The 19,924-nt window shown below is 33.2% G+C and overlaps 1 long non-coding RNA gene across 1 annotated transcript; it reads right to left on the bottom strand.

The window, feature by feature from the left end:
• Positions 1 to 317: 317 nt before the first annotated feature.
• On the bottom strand, positions 318 to 949 carry LOC107763587 (uncharacterized). Its single transcript, XR_001643068.2, has 2 exons — positions 775 to 949; positions 318 to 654 (listed from the first exon to the last, which is right to left on the bottom strand). It is a non-coding gene; the product is annotated as an uncharacterized LOC107763587 (long non-coding RNA).
• Between the last annotated feature and the right edge of the window lie 18,975 nt (positions 950 to 19,924).

The raw sequence follows: 19,924 nt of genomic DNA on the forward strand, positions 1-19,924 counted from the left end.
AGGGAGCGGTGAAACTACGAAACGTTTAGGAATCGGAAACAAATTACCAAATCAAATAAAAAAAATCAATTTGATTTGGTTTTTTGTTTCCAAATGGTTCTAACTCATTCCATCAAGTTAATTTAATTAAGAATGACATGCTAGTAGTAATAGCTGGGTAATATACCAAAATGCTGCTCAATAGAGGGAATAAGTAGATTATAGATAGAATTTGATCGTCTTGTGCAAGTTATATATAAACAATTATGAAGTACGCTAAAAAATCAGCTTAGAACATGAATTAATTAAATAAATTGTTGAAGAAAGAAGCTGGAATATGAAAAGAAAACCCGAAACAATACGAAAAAGCTAGATTAAATTGCTTTTTTAATCATACATTAGCTTTACTCTTTATTCGCAAATCAGACAGTACTGATTTAATTGTGAGTATTTATTTCTTGAGCTTGATAATCCCTTGCTTTATACTTTAGATGGAGGAACCATCAAGGCATATCCATTCACCAACGAACATTTTGTTACAATTGAGGTTAGGGTTGAAAGCAGTAAAAACCTCAGGGGTCACACTGAAATTTCCCATAATGCTGAAGCATGTGTCTCCAATATTTGCACCATAAATCTTACTACACACTAGAACAGAATTTGTTCCAGTTTCAGCTGCACCCATCAAGAAAATAATATATTATTTAATAAAATTTACTTTTTATATTTAGGGTCATGGGTCTTTTTAGGCATAATTAATACTAGCAAGGTAATATATTTAGGTTTGTTACTTACATGAAAGTATTCTACTTTCTGCCACGTAAACGGAGAGAAGGAACAACATGAACAAAGCTGAAAAGAACGGTTGATACTTTGTAGTTGGCTCTTGCCATTTCTGTTGTTTAATTGCACAAAAACTGATTTTCTGTTCGTCCCTTTTCCTTTAATCATTGGATTGGTGGATGAATTTGTTAATGATGCCTCTGCATTTATAGTGGAATTACTTTAGATATTTATCAAAATGAGACGAAAATTGGACGTTGTAATTTCCTTCAATTGACCACACGGTTGCCGACATCGTTGTACACATTACATTATCTACAACTTGTTATGAAATACATATTTATATGGATGTCCACTAATCAAATATAACTCTCACTACTCTTCTCCATTATGTAGAGAACCTCCATTATTTCTCACCATTATAGTTGTAACTCTCACACTTTCATAATCTTTCCATGATCTTTTCCATGATCGCAAATGTTTAATGCAATATTTATGACATTCTTTTGTATACTTGTTAGAATATTAGATAAAGGCTGAATTATTTGGGATATTCTTATAACTCAGGTCCATGTCTATATTGAGACCATTGTTTTGTATTAGTTAGGCCACCGGGTCAGGCCCATTATTTATAAGAGGAGTCCCTCATTTTTGTAACCAGATTGACATTTCTCAATGTAGAAAATATCTGCTTTCTCCCGAACCTTCTCTCAACCTATGAACCCTAGTTTACATTTTGTCAATCTCTCTATAAATTTCGATAATTTACATGGTATCAGAGCATAGATTCTGGTAGATCGTATCATTAGCTTCCGATCGATGTTAACCTCTTCAGTTTTCATCGAGTTTTTTTTCGTTTGGACTGCATTCGCACTGGATTATGGTTTTGTTTGGTTTTTGTTGAATGATTTCTTCTCATTATCGTCCGTCTCTACTGAATTTTACTATTTCTCTGGATATTTGGCTGTACTTGGCTGGGTAATATACCAAAATGCTGCTCAAAAGAGGGAATAAGTAGGTTATAGATAGAATTTGATCGTCTTGTGCAAGTTATATATAAAGATCAATTATGAAGTATGCTAAGAAATCAACTTAGAACATGAATTAATTATATAAGTTCTTAAATAAGGAAGCTGAAACATGAAAAGAAAACCAGAAACAATCCAAAAAGCTCAAGATTATTGCTTCTTTAATTTAATCATACATTAGCCTTAGCCTTTATTCACAAATCAGACAGTGCTTGTAACGACTCGATCGGGCGTTTTGAGCATTTGAATTTCACTCGGTAGTTTATGGGCATAAGTAGCTCCGTATGATGTATTATGACTTGTGTCAATCGTCGGTTTTGATTTTCAAGTTGTTCGGAATCGATTTGGAAGAATGGACTTCATGATTGAAGCTTTAAGTTGGAAGAGTTGACCAAGTTGGACTTTTTAGCATTTGACCTCGGATTGGAGTCTTGATGGTTCCATTAGGTCCGGATGGTAATTTTGGACTCGAGCGTATGCCCGGATTTGTAATTGGATATTTCTAGAAAGATTCAGCACTAATTGGCGAACATTGGAATTTGAAGGTTTGGAAAAGTTCATTAAGCTTGATTTGGGGTGCGATTCATCATTTCGATGTTGTTATGCGTGATTTGAGGCCTCGAGTAGGTCCGTATTATTTTATGAGACTTTTTGGTATTTCTGGACGGGTCCCGAGAGGCTCGGGTGAGTTTCGGATAGGTTTGAGTTGTGTTGTGCTCGTTTTTTTTATGCTTTGACGTCGTTTCTTCAAGCATAAATGGTACTACATTAAGCAAATGAGCTCCGATTTCTGCTTTTATTGAAGCATTAGATCCGTATCGTAATTACGGAGCCATAGCAAAAAGAATCGTCAAATTTGGACATCGTATGAGGATTTTATGGTCATTTTACTAAGAATTGTTTTGCCATATTTTCAGATTAATTACGAAATTACCACTGCTGCGTATTTAAAAATCTGCACTATTTCCAAATATTGAAACAAATATATCTCCTTCAATATAAGGTCAAATGGAGTGATTCAAGAGCCTAACTTGACTAGAATTTTACAAGGAATCCATTGGAGGTATCAAAAGTGGGTTTTGAGATCTTTTGGCACAAGAAACAAGGCAGAACAGTGTTAAAATAAGGGTTTTGTGCATTTAAAATATTTTGAGTTGGGGAGCTCGGAATTGGGCAATTTTTCAAGGCGCTTTTCAGTATATGAATTGGGATAAGTGTTCTTTACTCGGTTTTGATTATATTTCATGAATCTATCTTCTATTTTAGCTTTTAGTTGATGAATTTTAAAGAAGAAATTGGGGGTTTTGGTCTAAAGTTTCATAATATGAATTTTTGAGTTTGAACACCGCTTCGGAGTCGGATTTGAGTGAAACTAGTATTCTTGAACTCGTAATTGAATGGGTTGACGGATTTTGTGAGTTTTGTCGGGTTCCAAGGTGCGTGACCGGGTTGGGTTTTTGGCTGATTTTGGGCTTTTGATTAAATATTCGACCATTCGAAGGTCGAAACGCGCGTGATGGGATTCTTGGAGCACCGCTTGGCTTGCTCGGTGTCGGAATTGGCTTGTTTAAGATAAGTAACTCTTCTAAACTTAGTGTTGAGGATATAAAACCCCGAATTATGTGCTATGTGATTGGTGTTGAGGTGACACACATGCTAGGTGACGGGCGTGTGAGCGTGAACCCTGTGAGTTGTGACTCTATTATTCCCAGGGCACTTAATAGTGGCCATATTTTATTGATATCTGTGTTTTCACCATGTGATAAGATAAATGAGATGTACATCATGCTAGATATCATGTTTAGGCTTTATGTTGATATTGTTGGGACCCACAGTGGTCATTTCTTGCTGTCATTTATTGAATTCATTGATATTTCGTACTCAGTCACATTCATGCATTTATATCATATATCAGTCTCAGTTGTTACTTATTGATACATCATATCATTATTCTGGGTCAGTTTTCATGACTTTGTCAGCCCATGGGTGAGACTGGAGAGATTGATGACTAAGTGAGGCCGAGAGCCTGATTATGAGTGATAGTTATGGTATCGGCTTGTACACCGCAGCAAATTATTGATTATGCCTTCGTTGGCTTATTATAGCGCTTGGGCTGAAGGAACCCCTCCAGAGTCTACACACCCCTAGTGAGCGAGGATGTTATTATTGAGGGATGGATTTCCCTGGGTATGAATTTGTCCGAAGTACTTGATACATGGAGATAGATTTCTCCATAGGATTGGATTAACCTTTATCCTCGGTTTGGGCGACTTATAGTCAGTGTGTATATGTTCCGGGATGGATTTTCCTGGGCCATATACAGTATCGAGTGGTTGAGTGAGATGTAGTAAGGGTGAGTACTCTGAGAGTGTAAGTACATGATTCATCTCCGAGGTACATGGCATTGGCATGCATATATGGCATACATGCATAGAGACACATTTTTTCTCATGATGTACGGTATCATGTCATTCATGACTTTTTACATACATCAATATGTGATTATACAGAGGTATTTCACACTTGTTATTTGAAAAAAAGGGAATGAAACATGTTTACCTATTGTGGAAAGGATTTTCAGGAAAAAGTTATAGTTTTCAAAACTTACTCATATCTTTAATGATTGCGGTAGAGGATTTAGGCTTTCATTGGTATACTTGCAAAGTGAAACTATTTTCAAAAAACTATGAAAAGGCTGAGCACTTTATTTCTGAGCTATTTCTTTATTTATTTGTTGTACACTGTATGAACTACTGTTAATTATTTGTGTTGGACTCGACTTATATACCAGTTCTTCACTACTTTCAACCCGAGGTTAGGTTTGTTACTTTTTGAATACATGGGGTCGGTTATACTCATACTGCACTTCCTACACAGTGTGTGCAGATCTGGATGCCGATGTTGCTACGCTCGATCGCTGCTGGATTTGAAGGCGTACCCGTGTTCCTGCTGTAGCTGCCTCTTGTTTACGGTAGCCTTAAACTATAAAATTCTGTTTATGTACTTTTCAAACAGAAGATGTGTTTTTTTCATATCAGGCTTGTAAACTCTAATCGTAGAAGATCATGATTTGTACTATCAGTCCTTGGGAAATGTAATCGATCCATATAATTTATTTATGTTTAATTGATTTATTAACATTATTGAGGTTGGATAGTGATTAGTTGGCTTACCTAGCGGGTTGGATTAGGTGCCATTACGACTAGTGAATTTTGGATCGTGACAGTGCTACTTTGCTACAATGTTCTACAAGGGAACTTTTTTTCCCCAACCAAAAAAAAAATAGTACAAAGAGATTAATATAAGTATTTATTTCTTGAGCTTGATAAAATCTTGCTTTATATTTTAGATGGAGGAACCATCAAGACATATCCATTCACCAACAAACATTTTGTCACAATTGAGGTTAGGATTGAAAGTAGTAAAAACCTCAAGGGTCACACTGAAATTCTGCATAATGCTGAAGCATGTGTCTCCAATATTTGCACCATAAATTTTACTGCACACTAGAACAGAATTTGTCCCAGTTTCAACTGCACCCATCAAGAAAATAATATTTGAGAAATAATATATTATTTAACAAAATTCACCTTTTATAATTAGGGTCATGGGTTTTTTGGGCATAATTAATACTAGCAAGGAAAATATTTAGGTTCTATACTTATATGAAAGTATTCTACTTTCTGTCACGTAAATGGAGAGAATGAACAGCAGAACAAAGCTGAAAAGAACGGCTGATAATTTGTAGCTTGATCTTGCCATTTCTGTTGATTAATTGCGAAAAACTGATTTTTGTTCGTCCCTTTTCCTTTAATCGTTGGATTGATGGATGAATTTGTTAATGATGTCGTTGCATTTATAGTGGAATTCAGATTTATTTTCTGGTAATCAGCTCCCTAGGTCTTTTACTCACACCAATCTGGTTTTGATCCCCAAAATAGACAACCCACAGGAATTCACGGATTTTAGACCTATTAGTTTAAGCAATTTCACTTCGAAAATTATTTCTAAGTTGCTTAATAGTAGATTAGCTCTTATCATGAACAATATTATTTCTCTTAATCAAACGGGATTTCTCAAGGGTAGATCTATTTCGGACAATGTTATGCTCACTCAGGAGATGGTTCACAATATTAACATGCCTAATGTGAATGGCAATGTAGTCTTCAAACTGGATATGGCCAAGGCCTTTGACAGGGTACCTTGGGACTTTCTTTGCCAGGTTATGAGACAATTGGAATTACTATCCAACTTAATGGACCAGTTATTTCATGACAATTTCATTCCTTATTCTATGGATAGGGGCAGTCCTCCTATTAATCACCTCACATTTGCTGATGACACTATTCTTTTTTCATGTGGAGATCCCCTCTCCATTGCTATGATGATGAAAAACTTGGATACTTATGAACAAGTTTCTGGTCAAATGGTCAACAAGAAGAAATCAACCTTTTTGGTTTCTACTAAAACTCATGTTCAGGTTGTTGAGGATATCAAAATACTCACTGGTTTTTCCCTTTCTTTATTTTCCTTCAAGTACTTAGGGTATCCTATATTCCTAGGGAGAAAGAAAGTATGCTATTTTGTTTCCATGGTTTCTAAGATAGTCAATAGAACTCAGGGATGGTTAGGAAAATTATTGTCAGCAGGTGGAAAAGCTATTCTCATTAGGTCTGTCTTGCATTGTATGCCTTTGCATATCATCTCTGTGGTCCATCCCCCTAAGACTATTCTTAATCATATTGATAAAGCTCTTGATAGTTTCTTCTGGGGTTCATCTGATGGCAAGAGGCAATATCACTTGTTTTCTTGGAAAAATCTTTGCTTTCCCAAAAATGAGGGGGGTGTTGGGTTCAGATCTTTGCATGACATTTGCACTACATTTGCTGCTAAAGCATGGTGAAATTTTAGAACCCAGAAGTTTCTCCTCTCCTTATTTTTGGAAGCAAAGTATTGTAAAAGAGCTCACTCAGTTGCGAAAAAGAAAAATTACAATCAATCTCACATATGGAGGAGACTTATGGATGCCAAAATAAAATTGTGAACAACATATCCTATGGAAAGTTGGAAAGGGTGACTTATCCTTTTGGTGGGATAACTAGTCTAATAAATGTGCCTTAGCGAATGTGATTCATCAGTGGGACAAGCCTAAGAAAGTAAGAGTATTTGAATTTTTTTCTAATAGCCAGTGGAACTTGGATAAGCTACATGCTAATCTGCCTGCAAATCTGATTCCACACATTCTTTCCATTAAGCTTTCTACTGATAAGAAGGATCAACCTGTTTGGACTCCTGATCACACTAGAGTTTTTTCTTCCAAGCCAGCTTGGAGTACTCTCAGGAAATTCAAAGGCTCATCACTGACTCTATCTAAGATTTGGCACAAAAAATTACCATTCAAAGTGTCTTTTCACATGCCCAAACTATTGAATGGCAAGCTGGCTACAGATGATTCTCTAACTAGATTTGGGGTTCATCAAAATGCTATTGTTGCTATAATGCTAAGGAGGAAGATGTTAACCATTTATTCAGTCAAGGGCAAGTTGCTGGGATAGTGTGGAAGTATTTTCAAGATACCTGTGGACTGTCAATGCCTAATTCAGACAACATCAGAACAAAACTCATGAGGTGATGGCTTCTTAAATCTCCAAACAAGGTTCATGAACTGATCATGCAGTGTCTCCCATCTGTGATATGTGGGAAAATCTGGAAATATAGGTGCACCTATATTTCCAGATGCCATTGTTGTAATGCTCCAAAATGTGAAACTCTTCAACATGTTTTTATTGGTAGTGATCTGGTTGTTAAGTTGAGGAATGATTTTGTTGGCCCTCTAGGTATCGTACACCGTAAAAGACCTATTAGAGCGGTACTGCAAGGATGATTTGGTACTACACCAATTAACATGGTACATAAAATGATCTTAAATATTACTCCTTTGGCTATATGTTGGGAGGTATGGAAAGAAATTACTTCATGTAAATATGGAGATAAAAAGAAGATTGTGTATAGTAGAGTATACCATAACACCTTTTGGATCCTTAAAACAACTCTAAAATTGGCATTTCCCAGTTGTGATTGGAACAGCCTTGACATAAAATCTGTGAGTTAGTCGAAAGGCTCAGACCTAATCCTAACACCTTGATTGTTCTATAGGAGTTATCCCCTGAAGGTAAAGTGAAACTTAACACTGATAGGAGCTTCCTTCACTCTTCTGGTTTAGCAGGTATGGGAAGCATTGTCAGAGATTGCAGGAGGAATATGATAATGGTCTTTGCAGTCCCTAAAAGTTGCAACAGTAACAATATGGCTGAAGCTCATGCAGCGAAATATGGTTTGAAATGGTGTATTCAACCGGGGCTTGGTGATATCATTTTAGAGATTGATTCTCTAATAATTGCCAATATGATTATCAAAGACACTATAGAGAACTGCAAACTTAAAGCTATCATTCAACAAACTAAGCAGATATTATGTCAAGCAAATGTAGAAGTTAGACACTGCTTGAGAGAAGCCACTCAAGTGGTAGATGGCCTAGCAAAACATGCAAATACTATACAGGAGGGCAGGATTCTTTTTGCATTTCAAGATCTTCCGAGAGATGCTAAAGGAGCATACCACTTAGATAAATGGAGACTACCTAGTATGAGAATAAGATATGATAAAAAAAAAAATTTATGTTAGTTAAGTGTGCTTTACTTCCTTATTTGCAACTGTGTCAGTAACTTCATGTAATACTGCACAGAACTTATTTTGTTACTGAGGCAAGGCCACATCCTCCTCATGTGTCATCTACTATTAGCAATGAAAGCCCAGACCTATAAATTTGAAGGCATCAGAAGATCTCCCAATAGCATCATTCATCAAATCACCTACCTAATGCAGTTGATGCTCTCCTCCCAATTTCCTTCTCTAAACTTTTGCTCTACATTTCCTAGTATTTGTTATCTGGTGGAAAGAATCAAACCTCAATTGGCCATCACTCCAGTGAGTTGGGATAAGCCTAATGTAATTAGGGTTTTCAAGCTCAATGTAGATGGTTGTTCCAAAGGAAATCCCGGTAGTGCTGGGTGTGGTAGAATTCTAAGAGATCACCTCGGCCAATAAATCATGGCTTTCTCTTGTTATCTAGGTGTTACCACCAACAATTATGCAGAGGCACAAGCTATTTAAATGGGATTGAGATGGTGCGTCGATCATGGCTTCAATACTCTAACAATTGAATCTGACTCAATGCTTTTGATCAATATGATCAAAAAGGAAATTTGTGCCTCCTGGGAGATCAAGGATGTTATTGATGATATTCATTCTATGCTAGCTGATGGCTCCTTCGAATTTAATCACATATTCAGGGAAGGAAATATTCCAGCCGACCTACTAGCCAATCTTGCCGAACAGGATGATTAATCCTTTCTTCACTGAGGCTATAAGCTTACCAAGGAAGATTATAGCCACATTGAAGAATGATGTGAGGAGTCGTCCAAGCTTTAGAATTCGGGTGCGAAAGAACACCCTCATATTCGACCCCGGCTGAATGAATCCTTTTGGTGGTACTAAGTTTTGAACTTAGTCCTTATTTTTGAAAGCTTTCAATTGTAATAGGAGAAACCCTCCTCTGCTGTATGTTTCCTTTTTATTTAAGTCAACTTGTAGGAATGGCTTATCCATTCTAGCTATGAGAAGAAGAGATCAGGTTGATCCCCCCTCTTTATTCCTTTTGACTTATTCAATATACCCTTGGAGGGGAACTTTTGGAAAGAAAAAAAAAAAGACTAAAATTGGACGTTGCAAGTTCCTTCAATTGATCACAAGGTTGCCGACTTTGTTGTACACATTACATTGTCTACAACCATGTTTTCTTGTCTATTTTTCTTTTCTAGGTTCTTCTTTATCATTTTTACATAGAGAATAATATTGAGATCTCAGTCCAACAACTCGTCAATATAATCGTTCAAATTCGATAAGAATAATTTTCATGATACACGAAATAGAATATTGCACTTCGTTGTATAAGCTTTTTAGTGTCTCAAATGAGACGGATGAAAAATTAAATCAGTACTAGATGAGCAGTATCATTGTAACACTATTTTTTTTTGTCTGAAAATAAGTGCATACTAGAGAAAAAAAGGAAAAATTACCTCAAACATATATATTGTATTTATCATTCTTAACTATACTTTTAGCAAATTTATCATTATACTTTTAACAAATTTATCATTCATAGCTATATTTAGATTTTATAGCAAATTCATGAAACAAGAGATTAATTGTTTTGAACTGAAATAAAAGAGCAACAAGCTCTTGTATCATTCATATTTCTGTATTCGTCTTGCTAATATTCATTGCGCGTAATGAATACAGTCGATACGAATACAATCGATACAGGTTGTATCCTTTGTATATACCTTTGTGTTTTGCCTAGCTACAAATGATAATTAGGCAAAATATAGTTATTAGGCTCTAAACTATAGTGATCAGGGGCGGATGTACTAAGGAGGAAGGGGGTGATACGCCACCCACACACCTCGGGCGAAACGCTATTTGTATATGTATGTATATATAGAAAACAGTATAAATAAGCTTAAGTGGCACCCAGAATAACAACTTGTTGTTTGGTGCCACTGGCCCAAGGCTTAGTTTTTGCCCTTAGGGTATGGGTTCGAGCCCAAGGTATTGCATTTATTCCTTATGAGTTCTTCTTGATTTTTAAAATTTTATAAATTCTTGCTTGTGTTTCAAAGTTTATAGTGTTCTGCAAATATGCATTTATAGCGAGTTTAGTCCTATTTGTCCATCTTTTAGTCAAATCATAAATACATAATGCAAATTTTTTATTGATATTAGTTATATTAGTGAAGTTTCATGTTTTGCTCACCATAATTATTAAATTATTTATTTGATCGATTTGTCAGTATAAACCAAAAAGGCGAATAACCCGAACCGAAACTCAAAAGAGATCAAGTCAAAGTCTAAAGCAATATGACACCCGTAACCTTCAAATCCTGGATCCGCCTCTGATAGTGATTTATGAAAAATCCTAAAAAAAATGTGTAGATTTCAAAAAATATATCTGCTACGAGTATTCTAGATCTGCCTTTAGTCTACATCTGAACCCTCGTGTCACAGTAACATATGCCTAGGTAAGTCCCTAACCTTTATCTATATCGTTATTACTAGTTGGCTTCGAACATCGAATTTGAAGTTTATTTTTATATATGTTGAGTTCCAATGGTTAAGTCAATAAATCAGTCATCATTTAACTCACCCGAAGTTTGGTCAAGTCAAGACGGGTTAAGTAAAAATGGGTAAAATAAGGAGTTATAATTCTAACTTTTTCAACTCAAGTTTTGCGAATTGGATGACGAAAACAAAAATTCGCCAAATGGTTCTAACTCATTCTATCAAGTTAACTTCCGTAAGAATAACACTACAACATTACGCATATACAGCTACGAAATCGTAGCTAAACACTTTAGCTACAATATTTTTTTCCGTACATATGTAGCAAAATGTAGCTTAGCTAAAAGTTAGTTACAAACTTTAACGTTTCATGGCTAAGGATTAATACATATTGCTACAAGAAAATTTATGGTGTGGCTATATTGATAAAACTATTGCCACGAAAAATTTACGTTTGTAGCTAATAAGTTTATTATTTTGCTACAAAAAAAATAACTTTGTAGCTATCTTTTATACTAGCCACAAAGGAATATATTGTGGCAAAAGATGTAATGTGTTTTGCCACAAATAATTTAATATGTAGCTGTGCTCACATATTAGCCACGAAGTGTAGAATTTATATTTAGCTACGAATTCAAAACTTTGTAGCTATAAATTATCACCAATATCCATGATTAGTTATTTTATATATTTTTTATTTTCTGACTAGATTTTTTATTATATTTTAATTAGTGATGAAAAATTAATTTATTAGTGACAACAAATGTTTCCATCGCAAAGGCATTGCTATTTTTTACCTCACTAAATATTCCATATCCATGCATAGTTTGTTTTATTAAAAGTATAAATATAATAAGCTCTGAATATTACTTACTTCATACAAACTAACATGAATAATTCAAAAAGTTAATTCTAAAATATACAATTATATATCTAAAATTGACGTATCCTCAATATACAACCATTCTACAAGAGACACAGTAAAATCTGTAGAATAAAAACTAGCTAATGGGAGGTTAGATAATAAGATGAACTCAAATTTAATTTTTTATCAAACTAAAATAATACAAACTATGTACATTAGGTCAGATATTTTATCTTTAATTTATAAATTCTAGGGAGTTCCACATCAAAAAAAAAATCCTAAGTAATTGAATATGTGATTGAAAATGTCGCCACTCGATCCCTGATCTTCTTGCATTCAAGAATTAAAATGCACCCTGTAATTTCAAAAGAAACAACAATTAGCACAAAAATGATGAGCAAACCCAAGGAAAATTATAATACAAAGTTCAAGTTTAATTTGTTAAAATGCTACTAATAGAATTTCAATAAGAAAAAATTGTGTCTTGATATTCTTTTACAAGTATTTTTAACAAATAACAAAAGGGAAAAACTCAAAGCAACAACATTAGTTAACGAACCTTATTATTTTCAAGTTCCCACGCAATATTTATAACAAGTAAGATACAATATCTATATCTATACTATATTAAAGCACGAATACCCTTAGCGAAATGCCGTTCGCCTTTTTTGCTCTTTAAAAATAGAGTTCACAATGAATAAAATAGTCATTTTATTAATTTTCTAATATTTAAGATTTTAAAATCAACTAAAACTTTAGTTATTATAGTAGGAAATCCCAATATTTAAGATATTAAAATCAACTAAAATTTTCCTTTATAATTTAAAATCCTAATATTTAGGACCAAATATAAGAACTAATTCTGACATTGAAATACGTTTTAGGAATTCAAATTTCAAAGTATTAATGTCTCACCACTAAGCATTAAATTGGGATTCAAGACATTAAAGGCAAAAAAAAATGAGACGAACTATTACTACTTTTTAATTTGAAGAAAAAAACTACTATTATTAATTCTTCTTTTTATTTCTAAGTACTATCTAATATTCTAAAAGTCAAGCTAGATGAGAATTAGAGTTAAAATAAGCCAATATATAATTAATATAAGGGAATTAATTTCTACTCCCTCCATCTCAAGTTATTTATCTTAATTCTAAAAATAGATGTTTCAAATTATTTGTCATTTTAGAAGTAATTGTTTCAAACTAATTTGTTTTTGTTATATTCTTAGTAGTAATTGTTCTTGAAGATGGAGATGACACATAAATAAAGTAAATGTTCAACGAAGAGATATTATATTTATGACATAATAAGGGTTAAATAGTTAAAAAAATCCTTTGAAATAATATTTTCTTTAGGTGTTTGTAATAGAGAAATACGATAAATAGTTTGAGACAAAGGAAATATTTATTAGTAATCAAGAGCATTTAAATAGGTAAAAAATGGTGAACTTATTAGTTATATGAAATATTTATTTTAACAATAAGAACGTAACTCCAATCAAACAAATAATTGATCAATATCAGAAATCACATCAATTGGTAAATGAAACGATTACCGTTACAGATGTTAGTACTGAAGTTGCACTAATCAATAAACTCATGAGTTTACTAGCAAAATTAACTAAGTTCTGCTTGGTGGAATTGTATTTTCTAAAAGATGAAGACAGTAAATTTTATTTATATTTGACATAAAAGAAAAAAATAGAAAAAAAATTATAACTCACAAAGTTAAAATCATGTATCAAAATTATTTAAAATCGAAATAACTCACAAAGTTAAAACCATGTATCAAAATTATTTAAAGTCGTCAATCGAAAACAATATTTTTTTAATATAAAAGGACTAAAAACAATTAACATTAGATCTTTGTTTAATTTTAACTCTATGTATTGTCCACAACAATAAAAATGTACACGGATCTATCTATCTGTCTATCTTATTTTAATAAGAAAAATGTATTATGCAAATTAAAATAGAGGAAGTAATATTTATATCTTCTAATTTAGCATTTATTGATACAAGTACACGGGCAAAGCGCGTACCATAAAGCTAGTTTAATAAATTGTTGGGATAACCTGCAAAATTTAACCCAAAAGTCTAAGTCAAATAGATATAATGAGATTCAAAAACCTTAAAATATAGAAATATGAATATAACTCGGAATTAAGAAGGAATCAATTTCAATGGTAGAAGAAATGGGAAAGCGGGAGGAGGGGATGACGGCGGAGAGGGAGAGGATATGAGATTAGGTTTTGATTTGTCTTTGCTTTACTTTTCCTTATATACTACTATTTTTATTTTTTATTTTTACTTCTTACTTAAATCAAAATACAAAGTACTACTTTTTCGGTGTATGCAAATAAATTAAATAACAAAACAAATATGTGTAAGAAAATTACCTACACAAAAAAAAAATATAGAATTTATATTAAGCAAGATAGAAAAAAACCAACTATTTGCATAAAAGAATATTCTTTACAATTTTTCCTGTCCTATGTGATTTTTTTTTAGATTTGTTATACCTCATATTTCAATTATATTAGCTAATTAATTTTTAGTTTTTAAATTATATTAATGATAATTATTATATCTATTTGTACTATATTAAAAGCACAAAATCCCTTACAGTTTGTTTGGATGGTTGTTACATATCGTTTCATAATGTATCGTATTGTATTGTATTGTATTGTATTGTATTGTATTGTATTGTATTGTATTGTATTGTATTGTATTGTATTGTATTGTATTGTATTGTATTGTATTGTATTGTATTGTATTGTACTGTATCGTTTGATGAATACAATGTTTGGATGAATTCTGCCATTTTGCCATCGTTTCATGGTATCATGCACCAGTAATATGATGAATAAACTTGCAATATTACAAAGAAAAATTACAATACGGTATATAAAAAGATAGGAAAAATGATAAAATAAAATTATTTAATAATAATGAAGGGTGAGATTGCGAGAAAAACACAAGGAAACGATGCGGCCACATCAAATCGGTCGTTACATAAAGTGGCACATTTCATCGTTACGTAACGACGGATTTAACGATACGATACAATAAAATTTAAATAGCAATCAAAACAAACATTGTATTTAAAGTAACAATACGATACGATACAATAGTTAACAACCATCCAAACAAGCTGTTAGTAAAATATCGTTCGCCATTTTTATCCTTTAAAATTTGATTTCACACTAGACAAAATAGTCATTTAATTATTTTCTTAGTTTTAGGAATCATTGTCGTGTCTCTCAACTAAGCTTGTGACTTAAACATTTTTCATCATGTTTCCAAGTAATTGTGTAGCTTATATGTTATGGTGACTATTCTATGGTTTTATTATCTGAAGTCAAGTATTTTTTTTGTATAATTTTCTTCAATTTTTAATAATTAATTGGCATCACCGACTCACCGTTATTGAAATGATTGAATTTTAAAATGTCGTTCGCATTTTTTATCCTTTAAAAACTGATTTTACATCGGACAAAATAGTCATTTTATTATTTTTCTAAATTTCAGGACTTTAAAGTCAAATAAAAGTTTACATATTAATTCTTTCCTTATTTGAACTTTTACATAATTAGTCTTAATATTTAGCAGCTAGGACTCACCTATAATATAAGCATTAAGAATCAAAACGAAATATTTTCTTTTCTGAGGAAAAGATAACCTAAGGTTAAACAAAGGTTGAAACTTGTTTTATTGACCAATGAACGATATCATCAGCTTGTCCTAATTTTAATAAGAAAACATATTCAACTTTACACAAACTGTTCCAAACGAATTGCCATTATTTTTTTTTCAGTTATTCAAACAACTGATAATTTCGGTCACACCTCTTTTGTACACCCGAAGGTAATATAAGGAATTTTTTTCAATTAAAATGGAATTATTTTATTTATTTTCAGAGTCGCCACTTGGAATAATTTATGGTGTCCCAAGTCACCGGTTTATTTTAAAATCCCAAGTCAAGGAAATTTGACTTTTATTTAAAATTCTGCGAACCAGAAATTCTAGATAAGGAATTCTGTTAACCCGGGAGAAGGTGTTAGGCATTCTCGGGTTCCGTAGTTCGAGCACGGTCGCTTAAACTATTAAAATTGGCCTAATTATCTGATTAATTACATGTTTTAAAACCTATTGTGCATTTTTAGCTTTTCAAACCGCTTTTAATTATTTATGGAATTATTCTGGAACAAGTTACGATTGTCGTACACTTATTTGTTTGATACACATCGTGAATCGTGTCACAGAAACTGTACCCACGATTTACAACATGTTTTAATTTATTAACATTATTAGAAGTTGTGGCCGAGTCACATAAATGTACCCCCGGATTTGGAAATTATGTATCACAACTACATCAAGGGAACCGTACCCGTAGTCGTGATAATTTTATTATAACGCGCCAAAAGCACACTACGAGTGTTCATAATTTTCCTAAAACTAATTTGGGATTATTGAGAGGCCATGATTTATGGATAAGGAATTAAGGAAAATATATAAACAACTGGACCATATGCCACCCTTTTTCGATGTCACCCCTATGACCCCTTCGTTTTCACCAAAACACACTTTACGATAACTACATAACAACCAATTATCAAAAATTAAAGCAGCCCCACCTCCCAAAATCAAATCTATAGCCAATAAACCTTTTCATTTCATCAACTCTATTTTTTTTTTCTTTTTCTTCTAAATTCTTATTTGGTTGGACCGAGCAGTGAGGCTGCCTACGTATCTTTATTGTAAAAGAATCAGGTCTAACGTAGTTCAAACATCTGACCTGACTGTAATTTTTTTTCATCTTCCTTTTTTGTTTTTTTTTGTTTTCTCTGTTTTTTTCTCTTTTTTTCTTTTTTTTTTGCTTTTTTTCATTTTCTTTTCAAAACAAATTGCCCCACCTTTTATTTTTTGGGGGCATGGACCTTTGACTTTTCTTTTCTAAACTTTCTAAGACTCGCCCCAGTTTGTACTCTTGGGGTGTGAACTTCTTTTTTCCATCATTTTCATTTTTATTCTTTATTGGACTTTTAACTCTAAACTTGATTCCAAAAGAGGGTGGTCAAAGAAAATAACACAGGCTCAAAAGGCGTAACAAACGGGAATAAAATGTTTGGGTAGCAGAAAGGGCCTCCCAACCTCGAGAACGCCAAACATAGTATTTTTTCGCGATTATAGCATTGACGAACATGTCTGTCTTCTTGATGTGTCGTGGTCACAAGACACTTTCTATCCCTTAGTGTTAAACTTTCCAACAAACTTCAATTTATTAAACATCCTCAAGCCCGATCTTCACAATGATTTGAAGGTGAATTTTACTCGACCTTAATTCCAAAGTATTTCAACTATTTATTATCCTCGAAACTGTCTTTTTCTCAGTTGTCCAATTCAAGCTTAAACAATTTTCTAAGATCTGACCAAAAATTTCGTATGCATGTCATGTCACTAGAACTAGCATGAAAAGAGCTACGCACAAAATGGATACAAAGTGACTGGCATTCTTTTTTGAATAAAGGAAGGCAGTGTCCTATAACACAAAAAGAAGAAAAGATGACAAAATAAGCTACCATGGCTAAAAGAAGAGTGACTTTCCAGTTACTAAGCGACATCTTAGCCAAAAATTTGCACATCAGCACTGCTACGACATTCAACCTTTTTATTCTTTTCTGATTCAGTACTCAAATTTTGACTTTTATTCTCAATATTGGCTGTCGGATTTCAGGACTAGCGATATGGGAAATTTCAAAGCAACTAATTTACCAAAGGACTTGGAAGAATTCTCATGTCTCCCCATCATCAAATCATACCCGAGCAGGCCATATCCTATTGCTCAAATCTGGTAAAGTCAACCCCACATTTGCCTCCATTTTTATTTTCACTGCCAACTTGCCTACTAGCCTTTTCGTGACTTTGGATCAACAACAGTGGTGCTTGTTCCATTGGTTGAGAAGATGCTTTTATTTCCGAGTGTTCTTGGATTGTTTTTGTGACTCGCCATTGCAAACCAACAAACTGACCACCTTTGACTAGCTTTTATTTCAAAACAACAAGCATGTTAGAATAAACACTCTCTTTCTTTTTCCTTTTTTTCTTTTTTTTGTTTCTTTCCTTTCTCTTTTTTTTGGTTTTTCTTGTTTTCTTCTCTTTTTCTTTTTCCTTTTTTTTAACCATTCGATCGAACCTGATGTGGGTTGCCTACGTATAATATAGGAACATGAATCAGTTCTTGCGTAGTTCAGAAAGATTAGGAAAAAGAAAATAATTTAAATCTTCTTTTTTTGGATTTTGATTTTTTTTTAAATTTCAGGAAGATATACTTATAAAAAAGAAAGAAAATAATTTTGAATTTTTGGACTTTTATGTTAAAATTATGAAAGAAAGACTTCTAAAAAAAATATTTTTGAATCTTTGAATTTTCTTTTCAAATTTCGAAAGAAAAACTTCTAAAGAAGAATGAAAATATTTTGTATTTTTTAGAAAAAATTAAAAGAAAATATTTTTGGATTTTTTTTAAAAATAAATTGGGATCTCAAAGAAAGACTTTTCTAAAAAGCGAAGTAAAGAAAAATAGTTTTGGATTTTTGAAAATTGGGGGTAGGAACCGATGAGGTTTGCCTACGTATCTCGCATCCGATGAGAATCAGACCCGCGTAGTTCGTCCAGTGTTGACGGAACAAAAATTGATTTATTTAAAAACATTTGCTTATTTTCATTCTCTCTCTTTTTTTTTGAAAATGTCGGCAGAGTTTCGGATTTGGAATACCTACGTCTCTTTTTAAATTTTTTTTCGATTTTTTTTTATTTATTTTAACTTTGTTTTCATTTTCTTTCCCTATTCAAGAAGCTAGTCAACATGCAAGCCGAAACAGACAGACACGCAAGTAGCACGTAAGATGCATCAGGATGGCCTTTTAATTTGGGTACACCTGTCCTAGACGGATCCAACCCATGTGTCGAGTCCCCAAAGTCAAATGCACGTGATGCAAACAAGCGTTCCTACTAGGGATCCGACATGAGGCTATATTATTCTAGGTTTAAAACCTGGGTGTATTGTTCTAGACCTGGCTTACCCGAGCGGACAACTCGAGTCGAGGGGCTACGTACTGGGAACCAAAAGGTCATCCGGCTTTGTAACTTATCCGAGCCTCTTTCTAATTTAAGGTACGACACTAACAGAAAGAGGAGTCACGCCAGCGTGCACATCCCCGAAGATGAGAAGAGAAGGATTTCGTAATAGTTTATATGTAATCCAAATAATATCAAGGCGGTAAAAAGTGGCATTTAGCACATTAGGCTCAAACATGTAAAAATCAGATAGTAAATAAAGTTAAGTATAACAATTATTCTAAGCTCGAATTCTTGAACCCTGAACCAAAAGTTCTAGGTTATGAATCCCCAGCAAAGTCGCCAGAGTTGTCACACCTCCTTTTTACACCCAAAGGTAATATAAGGGAGTTTTTTCAATTAAAGTGACATTATTCGAAATGAAATTATTTATTTATTTTCAGAGTGGCCGCTTGGAACAATTTATGGTGTCCCACCGGTTTATTTTAAAATCCCAAGTCGAGGAAATTTGACTTTATTTAAAATTCTGGATAAGGAATTCTGTTAACCCGAGAGAAGGTATAAGGCATTCCGGGGTTCCGTGGTTCAAGCATGGTCGCTTAAACAATTAAAATTTGCCTAATTATCTTATTATTTACATGTTTTAAAACCTATTGTGCATTTTTATCTTTTAAAACTGCTTTTAATTATTTATGAAATTATTCTGGAACAAGTTACGATTGTCGTACACTTATTTATTTGATACACATCGCGAATTGTGTCACAAAAACAGTACTCACGATCTACAACATATTTTAATTTATTAACATTATTAGAAGTTGTGGCCGGGTCACATAAATGTACCCCTGAATTTGAAAAATATGTATCACAACTACGTCACGGGAACCGTACCCGTAGCCGTGATAATTTTATTATAACGCGCCAAAAGCACACTACGAGTGTTCATGATTTTCCTAAAACTAATTTATGATTATTGAGATGCCATTATTTATGGATAAAGAATTAAG

This window comes from Nicotiana tabacum, chromosome 10 (genome assembly GCF_000715075.1).
Source record: "Nicotiana tabacum cultivar K326 chromosome 10, ASM71507v2, whole genome shotgun sequence".
NCBI lineage: Eukaryota > Viridiplantae > Streptophyta > Magnoliopsida > Solanales > Solanaceae > Nicotiana > Nicotiana tabacum.